The following is a 27,604-nucleotide window of genomic DNA, read 5'->3' as shown; positions in this document are numbered from 1 at the left end:
CTGGTCAACCACTTGTAAAAGAATGAAACTAGATCACTTGCTAACACCACACACAAAAATAAACTCAAAATGGATTAAAGATCTAAATGTAAGACCAGAAACTATAAAACTCCTAGAGGAGAACATAGTCAAAACACTCTCTGACATAAATCACAGCAGGATCCTCTATGATCCACCTCCCAGAATTCTGGAAATAAAAGCAAAAATGAACAAACGGGTTCTAATTAAAATTAAAAGCTTCTGCACAACAAAGGAAACTATAAGCAAGGTGAAAAGACAGCCTTCTCAATGGGAGAATATAATAGCAAATGAAGCAACTGACAAACCACTAATCTCAAAAATATACAAGCAACTTATGCAGCTCAATTCCAGAAAAATAAACGACCCAATCAAAAAATGAGCCAAAGAACTAAATAGACATTTCTCCAAAGAAGACATACGGATGGCTAACAAACACATGAAAAGATGCTCAACATCACTCATTATTAGAGAAATGCAAATCAAAACCACAATGAGGAACCACTTCACACCATTCAGAATGTCTGGGATCCAAAAATCTGCAAGCAATAAATGCTGGAGAGGGTATGGAGAAAAGGGAACACTCCTACACTGTTGGTGGGAATGCAAACTAGTACAGCCACTATGGAGAACAGTGTGGAGATTCCTTAAAAAATTGCAAATAGAACTGTGTTATGACCCAGCAATCCCACTGCTGGGCATACACACTGAGGAAAACAGAATTGAAAGAGACACATGTACCCCAATGTTCATCGCAGCTCTGTTTATAATAGCCAGGACATGGAAACAACCTAGATGTCCATCAGCAGATGAATGGATAAGAAAGCTGTGGTACATATACACGATGGAGTATTACTCAGCTGTTAAAAATAATACATTTGAATCAGTTCTGATGAGATGGATGAAACTGGAGCCGATTATACAGAGTGAAGTAAGCCAGAAAGAAAAACACCAATACAGTATACTAACACATATATATGGAATTTAGAAAAATGGCAATGACGACCCTGTATGCAAGACAACAAAAAAGACCCAGATGTGTATAACGGACTTTTGGACTCTGAGGGAGAGGGAGATGGTGGGATGATTTGGGAGAATGGCATTGAAATATGTATACTATCATGTGAGAGTCAAATCGCCAGTCTATCTCCGACGCAGGATACAGCATGCTTGGGGCTGGTGCACGGTGATGACCCAGAGAGATGTTATGGGGAGGGAGGTGGGAGGGGGGTTAATGTTTGGGAATGCATGTGCACCCGTTGTGGATTCAAGTCAATGTATGGCAAAACCAATACAGTATTGTAAAGTAAAATAAAGTAAAAATTAAAATTAAAAAAAAATAAAAATAAATTTTTGGTAGAATTCAGTCGTGAAGCTGTCTAGACTTGGGCTTTTGTTTCCTGTAAGATTTCTGATTACAGTTTTATATTCTGTGCTTGTGATAGGTCTGTTAAGATTTTCTGTTTTTCCTGGCTCAGTTTTGAAAAGTTGCATTTTTTCTAAGAATTTGTCCATTTCTTCCAAGGTGTCCATTTTATTGACATATAATTCCTGATAGTAGTCTCTTATGATCCTTTATATTTCTGTTTTGTCTGTTGTGATCTCTCCAATTTCATTTCTAATTTTATTGATTTGATTTTTCTCCATTTGTTTCTTGATGAGTCTGGCTAACGGTTAGTCAATTTTATTTATCCTCTCAAAGAACCAGCTTTTGGCTTTGTTAATTTTGCGATAGTCTCTTTTGTTTCTTTAGCATTTATTTCTGCCCTAATTTTTAAGATTTGTTTCCTTCTACTAATCCCAGGGTTCTTCATTTCTTCCATTTCTAGTTGCTTTAGGTGTAAAGTTAGGTTATTTATTTGACTTTTTTTCTAGTTTCTTGAGAATGTCTGTATTGCTATGAACTTTACCCTTAGCACTGCTTCTACAGTGTCCCACAGGTTTTGGATTGTTGTGTTTTCATTTTCATTCATTTCTATGCATACTTGGTTTCTTCTGTGATTTGTTGGTTATTCAGCAGTGTGTTGTTCAGCCTCCATATATTGGAATTTTTAATAGTTTTTCCTTCTGTAATTGAGATCTAATCTTATTGCATTGTGGTCAGAAAAGAAGTTTGGAATGATTTCAATTATTTTTTGAACTTACCAAGGCTATATTTAAGGCCCAAGATGTAATATATCCTGGAGAAAATTCCGTGTGCACTTGAGAAAAAGGTGAAGTTCATTGTTTTGGGGTGAAATGTCCTATAGATATTATTTATGTCTAACTGGTTTATTGCATCATTTAAAGTTTGTTTCCTTGTTAATTTTCTGTTTAATTGATCTATCTATAGGTGTGAGTAGGGTATTAAAGTCTCCCACTATTATTGTGTTATTGTTAATTTCCCCTTTCATACTTGTTAGCATTTGTCTTACATATCATGGTGTTCCTATGATAGATGCATATATATTCATAATTGTTATATATTCTTCTCAAATTGATCCTTTGATCATTATGTGGTGTCCTTCTTTGTTTCTTTTCACAGCCTTTGTTTAAAGTCTATTTTATCTGATATGAGTACTGCTACTCCTGTTTTCTTTTGGTCTCTATTTGTGTGGCATATTTATTTCCAGCCCTTCACTTTCAGTCTGTATGTGTCCCTTGTTTTGAAGTGGGTCTGTTGCAGACAATATACATAAGTGTCTTGTTTTTGTATCCATTCAGCCAGTCTTTGTCTTCTGGTTGGGGCATTCAATCCATTTACAATCAAGGTAATTATTGGTAAGTATGATCCCATTGCCATTTACTTTATTGTTTTGGGTTTTGAGTTTGTGCACCCTTTTTGTGTTTCCTGTCTAGAGAAGATCCTTTAACATTTGTTGGAGATCTGCTTTGGTGGTGCTGAATTCTCTTACATTTTGCTTGTCAGTAAAACTTTTAATTTCTTCTTCATATTTGAATGAGTTCTTGCTAGGTACAGTAATCTGGGCTGTAGGTTATCTTCTTAAATCACTTTAAGTATGTCCTGCCATTCCCTCCTGGCCTGCAGCATTTCTATTGAATGATCAGCTGTTTTACTTGTGGGAATCCGCTTGTGTGTTATTTGTTGTTTTCCCCTTGCTCCTTTTAATATTTTTTCTTTGTGTTTGATCTTTGTTAATTTGATTAATATATGTCTTGGGGTGTTTCTCCTTGGGTTTATCCTGTTTGGGACTCTCTGGTTTTCTTGGACTTGGGTGATTATTTCCTTCCCCATTTTAGGGATGTTTTCAACTATTATCTCCTCAAGTATTTACTCATGGTCTTTCTTTTTTTCTTCTTCTTCTGGGACTCCCATGATTTGAATGTTGGAACGTTTGACATTGTCCCAGTGATCTGTGAGATTGTCCTCATTTCTCTGAATTTGTTTTCTTTTTTTACTCTCTGATTCATTTATGTCTACCATTCTTCTATCTTCTGCCTCGCTTATCCTATATTTTGCCTCCGTTATTCTACTGTTTTTTTTTTTTCCCTTCAGAGTGGTTTTGATCTGATTTATTGCATTATTCATTGTATATTGACTCTTTTTTTATTTCTTGTAGGTCCTTTTTAAAACTTTCTTGCATCTTCTCAATCTTGGTCTCCAGGCTATTTATCTGTGGTTCGATTTTTTTTTTTTCAATATTTTGAATCATTTTCACTATCATTATTTGGAATTGTTTATCAGGTAGATTCCCTCTCTCTTTCTCTTTTGTTTGCTTTGGTGGGCATTTATCCAGTTCCTTTACCTGATGGGTATTCCTTTGTCTCTTCATCTTATTTGTATTGCTGTGTTTGGGGTGGCCTTCTGTACTCTGACAGCCTGTGGAGTTCTCTTTATTGGAGAGTTTGCTCACTGTGGGTGGGGTTGTACTGGTGGCTTGTCAAGGTTTCCTGGTTAGGGAAGCTTGTGTCAGTGTTCTTGTGGGTGGAGCTGGATTTCTTCTCTCTGGAGTGCAATGAAGTGTCCAGTAATGAGTTATGAGATGTCAAGGGGTTTGGAGTGACTTTGGGTAGCCTGTATATTGATGCTTAGGGTGTTCCTGTGTTGCTGGAGAATTTACATGGTATATGTTGCTCTGGAACTTGTTGGCCCTTGGATGTTGCTTGGTTTCAGTGTGGATATGGAGGCATTTGATGAGCTTCTGTTGATTCATGTTCCCTGGTGTCAGTTCTCTGGTGTTCTCAGGATTTGGACTTAAGGCTCCTGCTTCTGGTTTTCAGTCTTATTTTTACAGTAGTCTCAAGGCTTCTCCATCTATACAGAACCATTGATAAAACATCTAGGTTAAAGATGAAAAGTTTCTCCACAGTGAGGGACACTCAGAGAGCTTCACAGAGTTACATGGAGAACAGAAGATGGAGGAGGGAGATAGAGGTGACCAGGATGTGATGAGGTGTAATCAAAAGAGGAGAGAGCAAGCTAGCCAGTAATTACTTCCTTCTGTGCACTCCACAGTCTAGACAATTAAGAGATGTTCATGAAGTTGTACAGAGAAAAGGGAGGAAGGAGACAGAGGTGGCCCAGAGGATAAATGGGGGGATCAAAAGGAGAGAGAAAGATCCAGCTGGTAATCAGTTCCCTAAGTGTCCTCCATCGTCCAGAACACACAAACAGATTTATAGAGTTGGGTAGAGAAGAGAAGGGGGAGGGAGAAGATAGAGGCAACCTGGCAGAGAAAAAGGTGAGCCCTAAGGGGGAGAGAGCAGTCAAGACAGTAATCTTGTTTCCAAATAAAATGGTACTGAAGATTGGGTTCCTATGGTTTAAAATCAATAACAAATACCAAAAAGGAAATATTAAAAATCGAGAGTCGAGGTTATTATCAAAAATACAATATGAAAAAAAAATCATGAAATTTATTATATATATAATATATTATATATTATATATAATGTTTATATATATATTTTATATATGAAGTTTGCTTTAAAAAATATAATCTCTCTTTTTATTTTTTCTTTTTGCAAAGTAACAGTACGTTATAAAAATGAAAATTTAGTGAATAATAGAGGACTTTAAAAAAACAATGATAGTAAAAATAGCAAAAATATATCTAGGACTTTCTCTGTTGTTGTTTTGGGCAGTGTGGGGTCAGTACATTTTCAGATAGTTGCTTGATCCAGCTTATATTTCTCAGGATCTATAGGCCCCTTTCTATGCAGTTTCTACTAACTACAGGATTTTAATCTCTTGCACTTGTCACTTCCAAGGAGATTCCCTCTGTTTTAGCTTCTTCTGTTTGCTGGTCTCTTCAGTGTCTAATTTCCAGTGTTACACAAGAGGGTGGTGGTGGACACTTATTTAGAGTCAATTGTTCAGTCGTGCTGTGGAAAGGGAAGGACGCTGCAAACAAATAACACTGGTGTGTCCTCGCAGTGTCTTGGCCACACTGGGTTTGCCCCCACTCACCGCATGTGTGTTTTCCATGCATAGGCTCTCGTTTGCTCTGCTGGGAACTGTCTGATCTCAGCCCTGTATTCTATGCACTTTCCAAGGCCTAAGCCATTCAGGTTCAGGTACTTGGATAGTCCTAAGAGGCTCAGACTCGGTTAGGCCTGCATTTGTGCCCTTCCCAGTCCGAGAAGCTCAGGTGACTAGGTGTTTGGTGAGTGAGGTTGCTGCAACTTATTGTCCACACCGGTCCCTGCTGCTCTGTTCTCTGGGTGTACAACTGGCATCCATTTTCCGGATGTTGACCGTCCAGAATCTCAAGAAGTCTTGGTTAGCAAAGAAGCCTGGTTGGAGTTTGGTAGATGATGACACTCTGGGGCTGCAACTGCCGCCTTCTGGCTCTGGCTGCCTTCACCTGCCTGTCACTGGGAGTGGGGATGTGCTGGCCTGCAGCCAGCTAGCTCTGCTCAGTCCTTTGTTCTGTGGGCAGGGCTGGTGGTGTCTCAGTTTAGGGCTTTGCGTGTGGTAGCTATCCCACAGTCGGGTTTGTTATCTCGAGTTTGTTCCCTCAGATTGCCCTCGGGGCATTCAGGCCCAGTCCCAACTCTAAGCGTTGCAGCCCACACCTCCCTGTCCAGCCCCCACTTGCTAGTGGTGGATGCCAGCATCTGAGCTGCTTCTCTGCTGGGGGAGTTACCATTGGACATGTAATCTGTGGGTTTTATTTATTTATTTATTTTTCCTAATAGTTAGTTGTCCTCTGAAGTTCCAAGGCTTGCCACATACTTGGCAGTGAGAGTGTTTCCAGGTGTTTGGAAACTTTTCTCTATTTTAAGATTCCCTTCCCAGCACGGAGATCCATACCTAGCTCTTTTGTCTCTATTTTTATCTTTTATATTTTCCTACCTCTTTTCACAAACAATGAGCTTCTTTTCTGTGTGCCTGATGTCTTGTGCCAGCATTCAGAAGTTGTTTTGTGGAATTTACTCAGCGTTCAAATGTTCTTTTGATGAATTTGTTGGGGAGAAAGTGGCCTCCTGGTCCTATACTTCCACTATCTTAGGACCAACCCCCATCACGTTGGATACAATTTTAAACATTCAAGTCTATAGTAACATAGGAACATGTCAGAACCACATGCACAATTGTCAACTAGCTTGATTTGGGATACCAGGTACCCACTTAATGTGCAAAACAGATGCCCACTTGACTATGCATAGATCATAGTAGGGCTCTTCTGGCTAACTGAACATTGAGATTATATGATGTATATATCAAAATCACTGCTCCTTAATTCAGTATGTAAAATTTCCTTTCACCACATTAAAATTCTGGCACCAAATATTTCAATAGAAATCAATGATGATGAAAATTCCTCTCATTTCATGCCACAGGGGTTCAGGTTTCTGGCCACTTCCACATCATATCTCTTGTTTCTTGTCCTCCTTTGTATTTTTGTAGTTGCCATATTAGATAAAATCTAACTAGATAACATTAACAGGCTCAATATATTATGTGAATGTAGAAATATATTATAGGTGTGTATTTTGTCAACATTTTACCCAGTTTTCACAGAAGCATGGCACAAATGCTCCAGCAGGACACTTAAAACCAGCAGTATTATATATAACGAGTAGCTATCTTCTTAGAATACTCTTAGAAAATATTTTCTTATCAAAAACATTGAGAGAAAACAAAGGTATAAGGATACAATAATTCTCAATGTTTATAGGAAAACATACAATAAACAGTAAATTTGAATTCTCAGTATTACACAAAGTAAGATCACGGCATCTGTCCCACAGTTTCATGGGAAATAGAATTGGAAGAGGCAGGAGCAGTGACAGATTTCCTCTTTTGTGGTTCTAAATTCACTGAAGATGGTGACAGCAGCTATAAAATTAGAAGACAATTGGTTCATGGAAGGAAAGCTTAACAAATTTAGATAAGCTCTCACAAATGTTAAAAAGGGAAGATATGACTTGACCAATGGAGGTACATAGATTCATATCTATGGTCTTTCCACTGACATGTACAGATGGGAGAACACCAAACTGCCCTGCTGGGGAAGACTTGTGATTGTCCACTGGATTGCAAGATCAAGTCAGTCAAACATAAAGGAAATCAACTCTGAAGAGGCATTAGAATCACTGAAGCTGATTCTCCAAAGCTTTGACCACCTAAGCAAAGAACTGACTCGTTAGAAAAGACCCTGATTCTTAGCAAACAATCAAATCAGCAGGAGACATGGGTTAGAGAAAAGGAGAATGTTGTATAGCTTCACCCATTCAATGGACATGATCTCAGGCAGAACCTGGGTGATGCTGAGGGATAGACAGGCCTTGTGTGCTGTAGTGCAAGGGGTCATAAAGCGTCAGATATGGCTTGGTGACTGAACAACAAGATTTCAGTTAATAAAGTAGATCTTCCAGGGTCATGGTGGGGGTCTCATAATGTTAGAGGAATAGGAGGCACTGTCCATTATCTCCAATACAAATCCATCAAAGGATCGATTGCACATGGAACATCTTCCAGAAATCAATTTGGGAACGATGTTGATGGGCCCTAGAAATCGGGAAAGGAAAATCAGTCTCTTATAAAAGAGATAGAACAAGATAAGAGACATAACGGAAGAAAAGTTTTTAGGGATCGAGACCCCCACCCCCCCGCCCCCACCTTGGAGAGGGAGTCGTAAAGGAGGAGGAGGAATTTACACAAATTAGGAAACTCTCTCATAGGTGTCAGTGGGAGAAGGAACAGAACCAGGGGGGAAAAGAACAAAAACACAGATTATGCCAAAAAATGCAGGAAGTGGCTCAGATTCTCCCGTCCACTGTCATACATGGGGCCTGGGAAGAAGACCTGTGATGTATCAAACACGCTATGGTTAGAGCCAGCCTTTAGTGACCTGAGGACAATCTGATCAACCTAAGGTGACACAGAAACATAAACCATGGGAACGCTTGAGACAGCCATTTTAGAAAGGACGTTTCCTGAGGGAAGTCTTTAACAGCACGTAGTGAACCATGATACACTCATAGAACAGGAGACTGTGCACTAGAAAATACCAAAGAAGACCAACTAGCTTCCATTTAAGGCTCTTTCCTCAATGGAGTGAGAGGAGAATGTTTACAATTGCCAGAGGCAGGAGGAAATATGTTACTGGTATCTTTGTTCCAGAGACATCTCCTACCAATCTCTAAGCTGTTTGACAGTTGCTAACGATGAATTCCTGGATTTGTGGACAGTTCACATAGTTCAGGTTCATGACAGCTTGGGATCAGCTTCCTTGAGGGGACACATGGCACACCTGAGACTGTATGCTCTGGCACAGACTGGGTGTCAGAGACTAGAGAGCTGCATAAGAGGCATGGCCCAGCTGGGACTGTGCCTTGCCCTCCAACCAGTCACCCGAGATTTTGGACCTGCGAGGAGCACAAAGCACATAGCCAATCGTGGTCTGTGCCCCTGCTGAGCACTTTAGTGCCTAATTGGCTGGGAAATGAGTGAAACACAGGGCCCACTTGGGAGAGTGCTCTCATGTATCAACTGGACGACTGAGCAGGGTGGACCTAGAAAGTACATGCGACATTTGTCAGTGGCAAGCCCCGTGTGATCAGTGCACCTCAAGCAACCCCACATATTCCAGAGGGATTTGTTTTTAGTGTCCCACTTCACCGCCAAGTAACTCAGCAAATGAGGCCAAATAAAAGGCTACTACACCCTCGTTTCATGTTGAAAACCAGATAAGGAGAGGCTTTCAAATAAAAGAAGGAAATATAAATAAAGAAGCATAAGCCAAACCAGAATTTTAGTCAACAGAATCAGTTGGCAATTAATGACAAGACTGCTCAATTGAGGGACAATAGTAGCCTTTGACAAGTACATGCTTCAACAAGGGACTGTATGACAATTTATTGACACGAAAAAGCACGCAACTTCTTTGATATTCTGAGATTTATTTCTATATGACTTCTTTAACTTTTAACAATGTTAGTCCTTTATTGTACCCTAAACTTTTATTTCTATAAACTATTATTACCAATCAAAACAAACAAAAAACATAAATGTATTTTAAACACTATATATATATATATATATGAATGAATTTGGCTTCCATTTTCTTCTCTTTTTTTACACTATTTAAACAAGTCTAATTTTTATTCTTAGTTCTCAAGTTTTCCTTTCAATATATTGTTATCAATGCTGTAACTTAGTTACAAAACATTAGGATCTGATTTCATGTATGGTTTTGTTTCCTGAATTGATTTTCCTCTCCTCTTTTAACTCTCCCATATCTCCTCCTAGACACCTCTTTCTCCCTCTTCCCTTTTCTCTGCTGTCCGTAACTCTGTGAATCCTTTTGATTCTTTCTGGATGAGGTGAATTGTGTCACCATTAACCTGGAGTTTTATCTTTTGTATCATGAGTATGTTGCTTTTTGATCTTACTGTAACCTGAGGACAGAAACCCAGAGGCCAGGACATCGATTCCAGAAATTTAAATCAACACTGAACTCCTTACCTCAAGGATCATTAAAGAACAAGCACACACACCAGCGTTTCCATGTCTACATGGAAAGCAATCACCACACTCAAGCCAGCAAGTTCAGTAGAAGAAAATCCACAGCTATTCTCCAACAAAACAGAAACACAACAGTGAATATTATAAAAAAGGGGGCACACGAAGCTATACCAAATCCACAAACACCCTAATGCATAATCCATGGACAATTCATTTCATTTCAGTGAAAAGAGATACAGATCTGCCTGCCACCCCACAGACACCACGAAACATTAAACCTTGACAAGTCACTAGTCCTATCCCACCCACAGAGGGCAGTTTCCACAACACAGTGGAGCCATAAATCTCCAGCTTGCAGAAAGGGGACCCAAATCACAGCAATCAAGACAAAATGAAATGGCAGAGAAATATGGAGATGGTGAAGGAAAATTTAAAAAAAAAAAAAAAGAAAGAAAGAAAACAACAACAACAACAACAAAAAACAAAACACCAAAACAAACAAAAAAAGTTGAGATAGGAAGTTTTCCTGTGAAAGAATTCAGAATAATGAGAGTAAAGTACACCAAAATCTTGAAAGCTAAGTAGAGATGCCAGTAAATAACTGGAGGCTTGGAGTGAGAAGAAATAAACATGTGTACCAGAGATCTAGAAGAAATAAAGAAGAGGCAAGCAGTAATAATCAATGCAATTAATGATATTAACAACACCCTGGAAGGAGCCAAAAGTAAAATAACTAAGACAGAGAAAGAAGTAAGCCCAGGGAGTGGTGGCTGCACGGGCACAGGTGTGCCAAGAGGTGCTACTCCACGTTCAGAATTAGAAGGGGCGGCTGTGAGGATACACCCCTAGTTGAAGGTAAGGAGGAGCAGTTTTCTTAGCTGGAGCAACCGTGAAAAAATAGCCCACATTCAAGCCTTTGACAACAAGTAGAAGCGAGAAAAAGTGACAATTATCTGACACCACTACATTCACAGCAACTCAAAAGAAATTGTAAGATTATTCTTTGTCGTTTTCATGTTTTGTTTTATATTAAAGTTTTTTTTTCTTTCCTTATCATTCCCTTTACTTTCAGTTCTATATTACTATATTATAACTTGGAAAATTATTTTGACTTCTATCTATTTTACAGTAATCATAGTTAGTTAAATTCTATTCTATGTACTTAATCTTTGCTTTCAAACTTTTAATTAATAAATGTTTATACCTTTAGGAATTCTCTGCTTAGAATCTATTTTCACTTACGAATTTAATTCGTGAGTTGGTTGCACTCTCACCTTTTTACTCCCCCCTCTCCTCCTAGAAACATCTATCTCCCTCCTCACATTGCTCTCTCTGTATATCTCTGTGAATCCATTTGACTGTTTTTGACTATGGAACATTGCTTCACAGTTAACATTAGGTTTTATCTTTTGCTCTTAGGATGCAGAATTCTTGATGCTACTGTAACTCAGGGACCCAAACCCAGAGACCATGAGGTCACTTCCAGATCTTTAGATCACCGTTGAATTCCTGACCCAAGGAACATCAAAAGATAAGCATATTCAAAAGGTTCCATGCCTATATGGAAATGAAGCCCCAAGCTGAAGCCTGCAATTTAAGTGCAAGACAATCCACACCTATTGTCCAGCAGAACTGCAAAGCAGAAACACAAAAATGAATATTATAAAAAGTGCTCCTGAAACCATATCAAATCCACAGACAGCACAAAGCTCATTACAGGAAAATTCACTGTACTTCATAGACAAGTGATCCAGCTCCACCTGGCAGACCACAGGCACAAGATATTCCAAACAATAAACCATGAAAACTTACCAGTCCAATCCCACCTGCAAAGATCAGGTTCTGCAGCATATTGAATCTATAATATTCCCAGCCTGCAGAAAGGGGACCCAAACCATAGCAACCTAAACAAAATGAAAAGGGATGGAAATATGTAGCTGGTGAAGGCATATGATAAAAAATAACCAAAAAAAGAAAAAAAAGAGGAGATAGGAAGTTTTCCTGAGAAGTATATCAGAATAATGAGAGTAAAGACGATCCAAATTTTGAAAGCCAATTGGAGTTGCCAGTAAACACACTGGAGGCCCGGACTGAGAATAAAGAACCATGCTTACTCTGTATCTAGAAGAAATAAAGAAGAATCAAGCAGGAATAATGAGTGCATCCCCTTCTCCTCTTGCCTTCAATCTTTCCCAGCAACACAGTTTTGTCAAATGAGTTAGTTCTTCACATCAGGTTTCCAAATATTGGAGTTTCAGCTTCAGCATCAGTCATTCCAATGTTTTTGTTAATTATATATTTTATTATTATCTTTATATTAATGAAATATGGGTATATTACACAGAAACACACATGTTCACCTCATCAAAGAGTTACAGTTACTTAATATTCGAATGGTTTCTCTGCCTTTAGGCTAACATAAGTGAAAAAACTGAAAAACATGAGCAAGAATTATAGTCCAAGAATAAATATCTATCAATAAATATTCAAACAATTCAAGAAGACGATAAGACTGCTGAGGGAAAACAGAACCTAAACGATAGTACGAACCAGTGGACCAAACACAGATGTGCAAAACATGCCATCCAAAATGAACAGAAGAATACACATCTGTCTCTACTGCACATGGAAAATTTCCAGAATATTCCTGAGAATTGGGTTTATATTAAGACATGGAATAACCATTAATAATGTAAATCATACTAAATATCATCACTGGCATCCAAACCATGTAAACTGAAATCAACAACGGGTGGAAAATTTGAAAAATGGAATGTGTGGAAAATTAAACAGCACATTTGGAAGGGCCCAATGAGGCAAAAAACAACTCACAGGGGAAATGATATATTCTGAGGTGATTCAAGTTAAAAACTCAATGTAGCAGATCATCAGCTACAGCAGAAGAAGGACACATATATACTTAAGCTCACATAAAAAGAAAACTCTTGGGCCCTGGTAATAAGCTAATCCCTTCTTCAGAAGCTGAAAAAAAAAAAAAAAAAAAAAAAAAAAAAAACAAACAACCAAAAACCCTAAACACACAGCAAGGAGAAAGAGGAAATCAGCAAATAATAGTATGGGTATAAGACACTATAAATAGAAAAAGAATAGAGAAAATTGAGCAGAAAACAAAATTAGTAAAAAGAATATTAGTCAAACTAAATAGTGAAAGGAGATTTAGTTACTGAAATGAGAATGGATAAATTGCCATTGCTACTATAAAGAGGAATTTTAGATATTTAGGACATGTTGTTCTGTCAACAAAAGTCTCAAGCTATGTGTAATAGTCAAATGGCTAGAATAACAAGTGGCTAAAACACTAAAAAACTGGGAAAAAAAGAAGACATTCTTAAAAAAAAAAAAAGAGGTTGAATTGGTTATCCCATTCTTTGTAAATAAGCCCATAGAACCGGATTTTTTTAATGCTGTAGTATACAGGTCTGTAGGTGCCCAATATGTTACCGGAGATCAGTGGAGACATAACTTCAGAAAGAATGAAGAGATGAAGCCAAAGCAAAAAACAATACCCATTTATAGATGTGACTGTTGATAGAAGCAAGATTCGATGCTGTAAAGAGCAGTATTGCATAGGAACCTGGAATATCAGGTTGATGAATTAAGGCAATTGGAAGTGGTCAAATAGGAGAAAGCAAGAGGAAATGTCAACATTCTAGGAATCAGTGAACTAAAATAGACTAGAATGGGTGAATTTGACTCAGATGACCATTATATCTGCAACTGTGGGCAGGAAGCCCTTAGAAGAAAGATAGTAGCAATCATGGTCAACATAAGATTCCGAAATACAGCACTTGGATGCAATCACAAAAAAGGACAGAATGACGTCTCTTGGTTTCCAAGAAAAGCCATTTATTATCACAGTAATCCGAGCTTATAACAAGTGAAGCTAAAAAGCTGAAGTTGAACGTTTCTATGAAGACCTACAAGACCTTTTTGAAGTATCACTCAAAGAGGATGTCTTTTCATTATAGGAGAATGCAGTGCAAAAGTAGGAAGTCAAGAAACACCTAGGGTAAGAGCAAACATGCCCTTGGAGTATGGAATGAAGCAGGGGAAAGGCTAATAGAGGTTTGTCAAAAGAATGTACTGGTTATAGCAAACACCCTCTTCCAACGACACAAAGAGAAGACTCTACGAATGGACATCACCAGGTGGTTAACACTGAAATCAGATTGATTATATTAGTTGCAGCCAAATATGGAGAAGCTCTATACAGTCAACAAAAAACAAGACACGGAGCTGATTGTGGCTCAGAACATGAGTCCTTATTGACAAATTCAGACTTAAATTCAGAACGTAGGGAAAACCACTAGACCATTCAGGTACGACGTAAATCAAATCCCTTATGATTATCCAGTGGAAGTGAGAAATAGATTTAAGGGCCTAGATCTGATAGATAGAGTGCCTGATGAACTATGGAATGAGGTTCATGACATGGTACAGGAGATAGGGATCAAGACCATCCCCATGGAAAAGAAAAGCAAAAAAGCAAAATGGCTGTGTGGGGAGGCCTTACAAATAGCTGTGAAAAGAAGAGAAGTAAAATCAAAGGAGAAAAGGAAAGATATAAGCATCTGAATGCAGAGTTCCAATGAATAGCAAGAAGAGATAAGAAAGCCTTCTTCAGCGATCAATGAAAAGAAATAGAGGAAAAGAACAGAATGGGAGAGACTAGAGATCTCTTCAAGACAATTAGAGATACCAAGGGAACATTTCATACAAAGATGGGCTCGATAAAGGACAGAAATTGTATGGACCTAACAGAAGCAGAAGATATTATGAAGAGGTGGCAAGAATATACAGAAGAACAAAAAAGATCTTCATGACCCAGAAAATCATGATGGTGTGATCACTCATCTAGAGCCAGACATCCTGGAATGTGAAGTCAAGTGGGCCTAGGAAAGCATCGCTACGAACAAAGCTAGTGGAGGTGATGGAATTCCAGTTGAGCTGCTTGAAATCCTCAAAGATGATGCTGTGAAAGTGCTGCACTCAATATGCCAGCAAATTTGGAAAACTCAGCAGTGGCCACAGGACTGGAAAAGTTCAGTTTTCAGTCCAATCCTAAAGAAAGTCATCACCAAACATTGTTCACTCTACCACATATTTGCCCCTATGTCAAATGGTAGAAAAGTAAAGTTCAAAATTCTCCAAGCCAGGCTTCAAGTGTTCATGAACAATGAATTTCCACATGTTCAAGCTGGATTTTAAAAGTGTGAGGAACAAAAAAAATCATATTGCCAACATCTGTGGGATCATTTAAACAGCAAGATAGTTCAAAAACGAAAATATATTAAAACATCGACTTCTGCTTCATTCTTTATACTGAAGCCTTTGCCTGTAGAGATCACAGAAAAATATTTTTAAAAAAATTTAAAGTGGTGGGAAAACCAGACCACCTGACCTGCCTCCTGAAAAATCTGTATCCAAGTCAAGAAGCAATACACCATGGGACAACAGGATTCTTCAAAATCAGGAAAGGATTATGCCTAGGCTGAATATTGACACCCTGTTTATTTAACTTCTATGTAGTGTCAGTCAGTTCAGTTCAGTCGCTCAGTCGTGTCTGATCTTTGCGACCCCATGAATAGCAGCACGCCAAGCCTCCCTGTTCATCATCATCTCCCGGAGTTCACTCAGACTCACGTCCATGAAGTCAGTGATGCCATCCAGCCATCTCATCCTTGGTCAGCACATACTCCTCCTGCCAGCAATCCCTTCCAGCATCAGAGTCTTTTCCAATGAGTCAACTCTTTGCATGAGGTGGCCAAAGAACTGTAGTTTCAGCTTTAGCATCATGCCTTCCAAAGAAATCCCTGGGTTGATCTCCTTCAGAATGGACTGGTTGGATCTCCGTACAGTTCAAGGGACTCTCAAGAGTCTTCTCCAACACCACAGTTTAAAAACATCAATTCTTTGGCACTCAGCCTTCTTCACAGTCCAACTCTCACATCCATACATGACCACAGGGAAAACCATAGCCTTGACTAGACTGACATTAGTTGGCAAGATAATGTCTCTGCTTTTGAATATACTATCTAGGTTGGACTTAAATTTTCTTCCAAGCAGTAAGCGTCTTTTGACTCCGTGGCTGCAATCACAATCTGCAGTGATTTTGGAGCCCAGAAAAATAAACTGTGACACTGTTTCCAATGTTTCCACATCTATTTACCATGAAATGATAGGACCGGATGCCATGATTTTCGTTTTCTGAATGTTGAGCTTTAAGCCAAATTTTTCACTCTCCTCTTTCACTTCCATTAAGAGCCTTTTTAGTTTCTCTTCACTTTCTGCCATAAGGGTGGTGTCATCTGCATATCTGAGGTTATTGATATTTCTCCAGGCAATCTTGATTGCAGCTTGTGTTTCTTCCAGCCCAGCGTTTCTCATGATGTACTCTGCATATAAGTTAAATAAGCAGGGAGAGAATATACAGCCTTGACATACTCCTTTTCCTATTTGGAACCAGTCTGTTGTTCCATGTCCAGTTCTAACTGTTGCTTCCTGACCTGTGTACAGAATTCTCAAGAGGCAGGTTAGGTGGTCTGATATTCCCATTTCTTTCAGAATTTTCCACAGTTTCTTGTGGTCCACACAGTCAAAGGCTTTGGCATAGTCAATAAAGCAGATATAGATGTTTTTCTGGAACTCTCTTGCTTTTTCCATGATCCAGCAGATGTTGGCAATTTGATCTCTGGTTCCTCTGCCTTTTCTAAAACCAGCATGAACGTCAGAGAGTTCAAGGTTGGTGTATTGGTGAAGTCTGGCTTGGAGAATTTTGAGCATTACTTTACTAGCATGTAAGATGAGTGCAATTGTGTGGTAGATTGAGCATTCTTTTGCATTTGCTTTCTTTGGAAGTGGAATGAAAACTGTCCTTTTCCAGTCCTGTAGGCACTGCTGAGTTTTCCAAATTTGCTCGCATATTGAGTGCAGCACTTTCACAGCATCATCTTTCAGGATTTGATATAGCTCAACTGGAATTCCATCACCTGCACTAGCTTTGTTCATACTGATGTTTTCTAAGGCCCACTTGACTTCACTTTGCAAGATATCTCGCTCTAGATTAGTGATCACATCATCATGATTATCTGGGTCGTGAAGATCTTTTTTGTATAGTTCTTCCATGTATTCTTGCCACCTCTTTTAATATCTTCTGCTTCTGTTAGGTCCATACAATTTCTGTCCTTTATCGAGCCCATCTTTGTATGAAATATTCCCTTGGCATCTCTAATTTTCTTGAAGAGATCTCTAGTCTCTCTCAGTCTGTTCTTTTCCTCTATTTCTTTGCATTGATCACTGAAGAAGGCTTTCTTATCTCTTCTTGCTATTCTTTGGAACTCTGCATTCAGATGCTTATATCTTTCCTTTTCTCCTTTGCTTTTTGCTTCTCTTCTTTTCACAGCTTTTGTAAGGCCTCCCCAGAGAGCCATTTTGCTTTTTTGCATTTCTTTTCCATGGGGATGGTCTTGATCCCTGTCCCCTGTACAGTGTCACGAACCTCATTCCATAGTTCATCAGGCACTCTATCTATCAGAGCTAGGCCCTTAAATCTATTTCTCATTTTCACTGTAGAGTCATAAGGCATTTAGGTCATATCTGAATGGTCTAGCCATCCTCTCTGCTTTCTTCAATTTAAGTCTGAATTTGGCAATAAAGCGTTAATGATCTGAGCCACAGTCATCTCCTGGTTTTGTTTTTGTTGACTGTATAGAGCTTCTCCATATTTGGCTACAACTAATATAATCAATCTGATTTTGGTGTTGCCCATCTGGTGATATCCATGTGTAATGTCTTATCATGTGTTGTAGAAAGAGGGTGTTTGCTATGATCAGTGCATTTTATTGGCAAAATTCTATTTGTCTTTGCCCTGCTTCATTCCGCATTCCAAGGCCAAATTTGCCTGTTACTCCAGGTATTTTTTGACATCCTGCTGTTTCATTCCAGTCCCCTATAATGAAAAGGACATCTTTTTTGGGTGTTAGTTCTAAAAGGTCTTGTAGGTCTACATAAAACCGTTCAACTTCAGCTTCTTCAGCATTTCTTGGATAACTGTGATATTGAATGGTTTGCCTTGGAGACAAACAGAGATCATTCTGTCGTTTTTGAGATAGCAACCAAATACTGCGTTTCAGACTTTCGTTGACCATGATGGCTACTCCATTTCTTCTGAGGGATTTCTGCCCACAGTAGTAGATGTAAATATAATGGTCATCTGAGTTATATTCACCCATTCCAGTCCATTTTAGTTCGCTAATTTCTAGAATGTCCACATTCACCCTTTCCATCTCTTGTTTAACCACTTACAATTTGCCATTTTCATGGACCTGGCATTCCAAGTTCCTATGCAATATTGCTCTTTATAGCATCGGATCTTGGTTATATCACCAGTCACATCCACAAATGAGTATTGTTTTTGCTTTGGCCCATTCATTCATTCTTTCTGGAGTTATTTCTCCACTGATCTCCAGTAGCATACTGGGCACCTAATGATCTGGGGAGTCCCTGTTTTGTTATCCTATCATTTTGCCTTTTCATACTGTTCATGGGGTTCATGGGGTTCTCAAGGCAAGAATACTGATGTGGCTTGCCATTCCCTTCTCTAGTGGACCATGCTCTGTCGACCTCTCCACCATGACCCACCTGCCTTGGGTTGCCCCACAAGCATGGCTTAGTTTCATTGAGTTAGACAAGGCTGTGGTCCTAGTGTGATTAGATTGACTAGTATTCTGTGAGTATGGTTTCAGTGTGTCTGCTATCTGATGCCCTCTTGCAACACCTACCATCTTACTTGGGTTTCTCTTACCTTGGCCATGAGGTATCTCTTCACGGCTGCTCCAACAAAGCACAGCTGCTGCTCCTTACCTTGGATGAAGGTATCTCCTTACTGCTGCAGTTCCTGACCTTCAACGTTGGATAGATCCTCTAGGCCCTCCTGTGCCTGTGCAGCCACAGCTCCTCTGGATGCAGTGTACAACATGCCAAATGCTAGGCTGGATGAAGCACAAGCTTGAAATAATACTGCTGGGAGAAATATCAATAAACTCAGAGAAGTAGACAACATCAGGCTTATGACAGAAAATGAAGAAGAACTAAACAGCCTCTTGATGAAAATGAGAGAGGAGAGAAAAATATGGCTTCAAACTCAACACTCAGAGAACTAAGATCATGAGATCCAATCTAATCACTGCTTATCAAGGAGATGGAGAAACAATAGAAAGAGCAAAAAACATTATTTTGGTAGTTCCAAAATTACTGCAGATGTTGACTGCAACATGAAATTAAAAGATATACTCCTTGGAAGAAATCTAAGACAAAACTAGAGAGCATATTGAAAAGCTGAGACACTGCTTTGCCAACAAATCTCCACATGGTCAAAGCTGTGATTTTTCTAGCAGTCATGTATGGGTGTGAGTTTTGGACTCACAAATAATTGTGTGGAACAATTGATGCTTTTCAACTGTGCTGTTGGTGAAGACTCTTAAGTGTCTCTTGGCTTTAAGGTGGCTAAAGGAAATCAGTCCTGAAAATTCACTGGAAGGACTGATTCTGAAAGTGAAATTCCAGTAAAGTGGCCACCTAGTGCAAAGAACTGACTCATCTGAAAAGAACTTGATGCTTGGAAACATTAATGGCAAGAGGAGAAGAGGACAGCAGAAGATGAGGTGGTTGGATGGAATCACCGACTCGATGGACATGAGTTTGAGTATGCTGCAGGAGTTGGTGACGGACAGGGAAGCATGGCATGCTCCAGTCCATGGGGTCGCAAAGAGTTGGACACTATTCAGAGACTGAACTGAACTAAACTCAAATGTAGAATCACCTACATTTTTACATGCCAGTATAATGATGCTGGATTTACTACATGATTTATTGCATTTTTTTATTCCACTTCATGAAAATATGGAAGCTGTTTTTCTTACATGAAAGGTGGAATTCTCTACACCACATGTATGAAAATCCAGGTGGTGATTTTCTTCCATTAAGTCTGTAAATTTGTATATTTCACATATGAGAATCCTAGCACTGGCTTTCTGAAGATAAGAAGAACCAGTATGGAATTTCAATTTTATTGCACAAATGAAAATCTAAATACCACTGTTTTTTCATAAATTAGAGAGAGTTTGCATTTCTCAAACATATATCAAAACAAAGAGTTTTTCTATGAAATGTGTAATATTCTGTATTTTCTGTACAGAACAAAGGTGCTAATTTCATATCTAAGATGCTGGACTTCTCTATATATCATATTTAAGGTCAGAATGGAGATATTCCTATAAAAACATGAAAATCTCTGTATTTCACAAGAAGCACTGGTTCTTCATCTACAGAAACACCTATGTTCCCTCTTTGCCTGTTTGCCTGTGCCTTCAGCATTTGTTTGTGTCTACACGTGTGAGATTGTTGCCTGTGTTTTTGTGTTTTTTCTGTGTGGATGTGTGTCCTTCCACAGCTGATGAATAGATGAAGGTGACAGATCATGAATCGTGTAGCACGCAGAAGGATCTCTGTTGGTTTCCAAGACAAACCATTCAATAGCACAGTAATCCAAGTATTTGTCATGACCAGTTATGCTGAAGTAGTTGAAGTAAACAGTTGTATGAACTTACAAGACCATCTAGAACTAACATCCAAAAAAAAAGAAGTCCATCGCATCATAGATGAATGTAATGCAAATATAGAAAGTCAAGAGATACCTGGAGAGATACCAGACAAATTTGGCATTGGAGTACAAAAGGGATCCAGTCAAAGGCTAACAAAGTTCTGCCAAGAGAACACACACCTTTGCAAGCACCCCAGTCCATCAACACAAGAGAAGAGTACACATGGAATCACCAGATGTTCAATACTGACATCACATTGATACTTTTACTTGCAGTCAAAGTTGGAGAAGCTATATACAGTCAGCAAAAGCAGAATTGAAAGCTGACTATTGCTCAGATCATGAACTCTTTATTGCCAAATTCAGACTTAAATTTAAAAAGAAGGGAAAACCACTAGACTATTCAGGTATGACCTAAATCAAATCCCTTAAGATAAAACAGTGAAAGTGACAATTAATTTCAAGGGATTAGATCTGATAGAAAGAGTGCCTGAGGAACAATGGGCAGAGGTTTGTGACATCATACAAGAAGCAGTGATCAAGACCATTTTCAAGAAATAGAAATGCAAAAAAGGCAACATAGTTTTCTAAAGATGCCTTATAAATAGATGAGAAAAGGATAGAAGCTGAAAGCAAAGGAGAAAGGGAAATATATACCCATTTTAAGACAGAGATACAAATTATAGAAAGGAGAGATAAGAAAGGCTTTGTCAGTGAACAATGCAAAGTAATAGAGGAAAATAATAGAATGGGAAAGACTAGATATATCTTCAAGAAAATTAGAGATACCAAGGGAGTATTTAATTCAAAAATGGTCAAAATAAAGGACAGACATTTCGTGGACCTAGTAGAAGCAGAAGATATTAAGAAAAGGTGGCAAGAATACACATAAGAACTATATAAAAATGGTATTCATGAACCATTTACGAATGATGTGATTACTCACCTAGAGACAGAAATTTTAGAATGTGATTCAGGAGTCCTTATGAAGCATCCACATGCCCCAACATTGTGAAGTTGATGGAATTCTGCTTGAGTTATTTTATAATTATGGAAGTGCTTCACTAAGTATGCCGGCGAATTTGGAAAACTCAACAGTAGACACAGGAATGGAAAAGTTCATTCCACTTAGAAAGGCAATGCCAAAGACTGTACGCAAAAAAATACAGTTACTCTTATCTCGCACGGAAGCAAAGTAATCAAAATTCTCCAAGCCAGGCTTCAATGGTACATGAACCGTGATATTCCAGATGTTCAAGCTGGATTTAATAAAGGCAGAGGAACAAAAAATCAAATACCCAACATGTGTGGGATGATCAAATTGACAAGACACCTCCAGAGAGGGGAAAAAAAAAAAAATCTACTTCTAAATTGTTTATACCAAAACTTTTGACTGTGTGGATCAAAATAAATTGTGGAAAATTCTTACAGTGATGGGAGTACCAGATCACCTGACCTGTTTCCTAGGAAATCTGTATGCAGCTAAAGAGGCAACAGTTAGAACTGGATGTAAAACAACAGATTGCTTCCAAATAGGAGAAGGATTATGACAAAGCTGCATATTGTCACCCTGCTTATTTAAATTATATGTAATGTTCACTTCAGTCGCTCAGTTGTGTCTGACTCTTCACAACCACATGACCACAGCATTCCAGGCCTTCTTATCAGTTACCAACCCCTTGAATTCACCCAAACTCTTGTCCATTGTTTTGGTGATGCTATCCAACCATCTCATCCTTGTCATCCCTTTCTCTTCCTGCCCTCAATCTTTCACAGCATCAGGATCTTTTCCATTGAGTCACTAGTTTGTATTAGGTGGCTGAAGCATTTGAGTTTCAGCTTGAAAATCAGTCCTTCCAATGAACACCCAGGACTGATCTCCTTTAGGATGGACTGGTTGGATCTCTTTGTAGTCCAAGGCACTCTCAGGAGTCACCTCCAACATCACAGTTCAAAAGCATCAGTTCTTGGTGCTTAGCTTTCTTTATAGTCCAAATAACACATCCATACACGACTACTGGAAACAACAACAACAAACCAAAAAAAAAAAAAAAAGCCTTGACTAGACAGAACTTTGTTGGCAAAGGAATATTTCTGCTTTTTCATACAGTGTCTAGGTTGATCATAACTTTCCTTCCAAGGAGTAAACAGTTTTAATTTCATGGCAGTAATCACAATCTGCAGTGATTTTGGAGGCCTTCCCCCACCAAAAAATAAATAAATAAATAAATAAATAAATAAATAAATAAATAAATAAATAAATAAATAAATATATATATATATATATATAGACAGCCACTGTTTCCACTGTTTCTCTATCTATTTGCCATGAATTGATGGGTCTTGATAGCATGTTCTTCGTCTTCTGAATTTTAAGGTTTAAGCCAACTTTTTCACTCTCTGCATCATTTTAATCAAGAAGCTCGTTTTTTGTTCTTCATTTTTTGTCATAGTCATCTGCATATCTGAGGTTATTGATATTTCTCCAAGCAATCTTGATTCCAACTTGTGTGATTTCAGTCCAACGTTTCTCATGATGTACTCTGCATTTATGTTAAATAAACAGGGTGATAATATACAGCTTTGACGTACTCCTTTTCCTGTTTGGAACCAATCTGTTGTTCCATGTCCAGTTCTAACTTTGCTCCCTGATCTGTATATAGGTTTCTCAAGAGGCAGGTCAGGTGATCTTGTATTCCCATCTCTCTCAGGATTTTCCAGTTTATTGTGATCCACACAGTCAAAGGCTTTGGTACAGTCAATAAAACAGAAATAGATGTTTTTCTGGAACTCTCTTGCTTTTCCATTATCCAGCAGATGTTGGCAATTTGATCTCTGGTTCCTTTGCCTTTTCTAAAACCAGCTTGAATATCTGGAAGTTTACAGTTCACGTACTGCTGAAGCCTGTCTTCAAGAATTTTGAGCATTACTTTACTAGCGTGCGAGATGAGGGCAACTGTGTGGTAGTTTGAGCATTCTTTGGCATTGCCTTTCTTTGGAATAGGAATGAAAACTGACTTTTTCCATTCCTGTGGCCACTGCTGAGTTTTCCAAATTTGCTTGCATATTGAGTGCAGCACTTTCACAGCATCCTCTTTCCATATTTGACATAACTCAACCGGAATTCCATCACCTCCACTAGCTTTGTTCGTAGTGATGCTTTCTAAGGCCCACTTGACTTCACATTCCAGGATGTTTGGCTCTAGGTGAGTGATCATACCATAGTGATTATGTTGATCATGAATATCTTTTTTGTACAGTTCTTCTGTGTATTCTTGCTACCTCTTCTTAAAGTCTTCTGCTTCTGTTAGGTAGCAGTATATATTTTGGAGGACATATATAACTGCTGCTGCTGCTAAGTTGCTTCAGTCGTGTCCAACTGTGTGTGACTCCAGAGATAGCAGCCCACCAGGCTCCCCCATCCTTGGGATTCTCCAGGCAAGAACACTGGAATGGGATGCCATTGCCTTCTCTGATATATAACTGCAGGTATATATTTTTTCAGTATCTAATGATTTGTTAAAAGGCCTTTCAGTTATAGTCACTTCAGGTAATTATCTGATTTCCCTTATGACTTACACATTGAATTATTGGTTGTTTAGGAATATCATGTTAAATTTTATACACATTGCCAAATTTGCATACATGAATCCCATTTTTAACATTTAGCTCCACTTCTGGTTTTCAGAGAACATAGTTGGCATGATTTAAAATACTGACTTCTGTTATGCCTTAATGTAAAGCCTATTTTTGAGAATATTCCAAAGAAAGTTCAGATACATATGGAAATATATGTGTGTGTGCATATATATATATATATATATATATATATATATATATATAATTAAAGATAAATATATAAATAGTATGTGTATATATGTCTATTTGAATGCATCAGTGTAGGTACATAATTGTAAATATACATATACACATATATTTTACCCTTCTTTGATATTGAATTGTTTCAGGTCATGTTTTTCAGATTTATATTTTGCTTTCCATCTCCTTTCTCTTTTGGATTTGTACTAAATCTATATTAGGTATTTTCACATTACTTTAGGTCCTGTTGAGGTAGAAGCCCACAGTCACCTCCAGTGAGAGTATATAAATCTTTCTACAGATAGTAACATTTTCTGAGTCTGTACAGTACAGAGCACACTGTGAACAAAGAAATTTGCCAGACATATCAGTAAACAAATGATGCTGCTGTCATCAAGTCATAAGCCATTGTATCCATCCATAAATGTGAAACCTGGGGAACTCCTGATGCAATCAGTTTGCCCACTATCAAGTCCTTAGTTTACTGCTGTTTCCACCAGTGTTGACTGAAGAACTGACTTGAGACAGAAAGAACAGATACTAACCCTAGTTAAGGTACTTATCAAATGAATTATTCCAAGGAGCACAGATTCTTGCATCTTCCCACAAGCAGAAATGATCTCAATCCAGTCATTTGAGGTGTACAGTTTTTTTTCATTAACCATAATATTAGGACATTCTCCATACCTGATCATTGTACCAAAACTTCTGTAAAACCTGGATCCTTCTATCCTTCACAGCAGTCTTTTCACAGTACTTGAAAGTTACTCCTCATGATTAAATCCTTCTTAGGAAAAAAAAAAATCCTTCTTAGGATGAAAGACCTGAGGAAGAAAACATAATTCTCCACTTTTGGGCTATGCATTTTTCCCAGTCAGGAGCGCACATTCTAGAATTGCAATATAAGGGATACTTGGGCAGCACCTCGGTTTTAACCTGTGTTTACTAATTCCCACTTAGCATAGTTCTGAAAGGTATGCTATTACTTATTAAAATGGAAGGAATTCATGGTTTCATAAATTGGTGACATTGATTTATGAAAACATATAATCATATATGTTTGCTTTACTTTTAGATACCCCTTCTTTACTTTAAGAAACAATGACAAATTAGTGAAGTGAAGGGACTTAGTGTAGATTCTGAATGCATTCTGGCTAACTTAGCTCTGTATTTAATAAAGCAATTCTAGGTGCACTTACTCCTTGGAAGAAAAGTTATGACCAATGTAGATAGCATATTCAAAAGCAGAGACATTACTTTGTCGACTAAGGTCAGTCTAGTCAAGTCTATGGTTTTTCCTGTGGTCATGTATGGATGTGAGAGTTGGACTGTGAAGAAAGCTGAGTGCCAAAGAATTGATGCTTTTGAACTGTGGTGGAGGAGAAGACTCTTGAGAGTCCCTTGGACTGCAAGGAGATCCAACCAGTCCATTCTGGAGGAGATCAGCCCTGGGATTTCTTTGGAAGGAATGATGCTAAAGCTGAAACTCAACTAAAACTGAGGTACTTTGGCTACCTCATGCGAAGAGTTGACTCGTTGGGAAAGACTCTGATGCTGGAAGGGATTGGGGGCAGGAGGAGAAGAGGACGACCGAGGATGAGATGGCTGGATGGCATCACTGACTCGATGGACGTGAGTCTGAGTGAACTCCGGGAGTTGGTGATCGACAGGGAGGTCTGGCATGCTCCGATTCATTGGGTCACACAGAGTTGGACTCGAGTGAGCAACGGAACTGAACTGAACTGAACTGAGGTACACATTTTATTTGACATGCACTGTGATGCTTTATTTGTCACTTGCACAAGTTCACCAAGGATTGATTTTCTTTCTTCATTTGAAACAAAATGATTAAAATTTGGAGTATAATTAATTTACAGCGTTGTGTTAGTTTCTGCTGCCCAGCAAAATAAATCAGCTACTAGTAAATGTGGCTGACCCTCCCTTTTCAGCAGTCTTCCCCTTTCCCTCTTGAGCCTCCTCTCCTACCTCACTACCTACTGCACTAGAGCACTCCATAGCACTAGCTATCTACTATATACTTTTACATACATTTTACATATATCAGTGCTACTTGTTCAATTTATTCCATTCTTTCCTTCCCAAAGTGTGTGCATAAATCTGTTTTCTATAACTGCATCTCTTCCTACACTCCAAATGGGTTCTTTAGTACCTGTTTCCCATATTCCACTTATATGCATTAATATACCACAATGGGCTTTTTGTTTTTTAACTCCTTAACTGTGTAATAGCTTCTAGATTCATCTGCACCTCTACAAATAAACCAACTTCATTCCTTTTTATCAGTAAACAATTTTACATCCTGCACATGTACCATAGTTCCTTTAACCATTCCTCATTCAATGGACAGTGAGGTTTTTTCTCTTTATAGGCTACTCTAAATGGTGTTGCAATGGTTACTGGCATAAATATCTATTTTTCATTAAGGTTTCCTTTGAGTATATGCCAAATAGTGGGGTTGTTGGGTTAAATGTAGTTTTATTCCTGGTTTTCTAAAGAACTTCCATATATTGTTTGGCATCATGGCAGTATTCATTTACATTCCTAACTATAGTGCAGGAGGGTAAGAGGATTATCTTTTGTCCACACCATCTCCTTCATATATTATTATGCAACTATATAACTATATATAGCTATAATTATATAACTATATAACCATATATATATATATACTTCTTTATGTGATTGTCACAAACCTCAATCACTGCATGTGCAATCTAATTCCATGACCAGGGATCAAACCTGCGACCCCTGTAGTGGGATCATGGTGTTTTAGCCACTGAACCAGCAGAGCAGTCCTCTGTTGTAGATTTCTTTTCTTTCTTTTTTTTTTTTTTTTATTTTTATGATGGCCATTTGGAATGGTGCGAGGTGATACGTCATTGTAGTTTTGATTTGTGTGCCTTTATTAAGTTGAGGTAGTTTTTGCTATGCCAAGTTTTTGGAGAGTTTCTATCACAAACATTTGTTGAATTGTATCAAACATTTTTCAGTGTCTACTGAGGTGATCATATGGTTTTACTCCTTCACTATACATTGATATGCAGCTACTGAATAATGTTTCCATATCTGGGATAAACCCCCACTTAATATCAGTGTTTGATCCTTTTAAAGTATTGGTAGATTCCTTTGCTTGTACTCTGCTAAGGATGTTTGCATCTGTTCATCTATGTGATATTGGTCTCTAACTTTCCTTTACTGTGTTATCTCGG

The 27,604-nt window shown here is 38.3% G+C and overlaps 1 pseudogene; it reads right to left on the bottom strand.

The window, feature by feature from the left end:
* Positions 1–7,844: 7,844 nt before the first annotated feature.
* The window catches only part of LOC128070955 (zinc finger protein 280B-like), a 75,517-nt pseudogene continuing 55,757 nt past the window's right edge, over positions 7,845–27,604 (bottom strand).

Source organism: Budorcas taxicolor, chromosome Y (assembly GCF_023091745.1).
Source record: "Budorcas taxicolor isolate Tak-1 chromosome Y, Takin1.1, whole genome shotgun sequence".
Classification (NCBI taxonomy): Eukaryota; Metazoa; Chordata; class Mammalia; order Artiodactyla; family Bovidae; genus Budorcas; species Budorcas taxicolor.
Note: the sequence above shows the minus strand (reverse complement) of the source record. Positions and strands in the feature narration are given on the sequence as shown.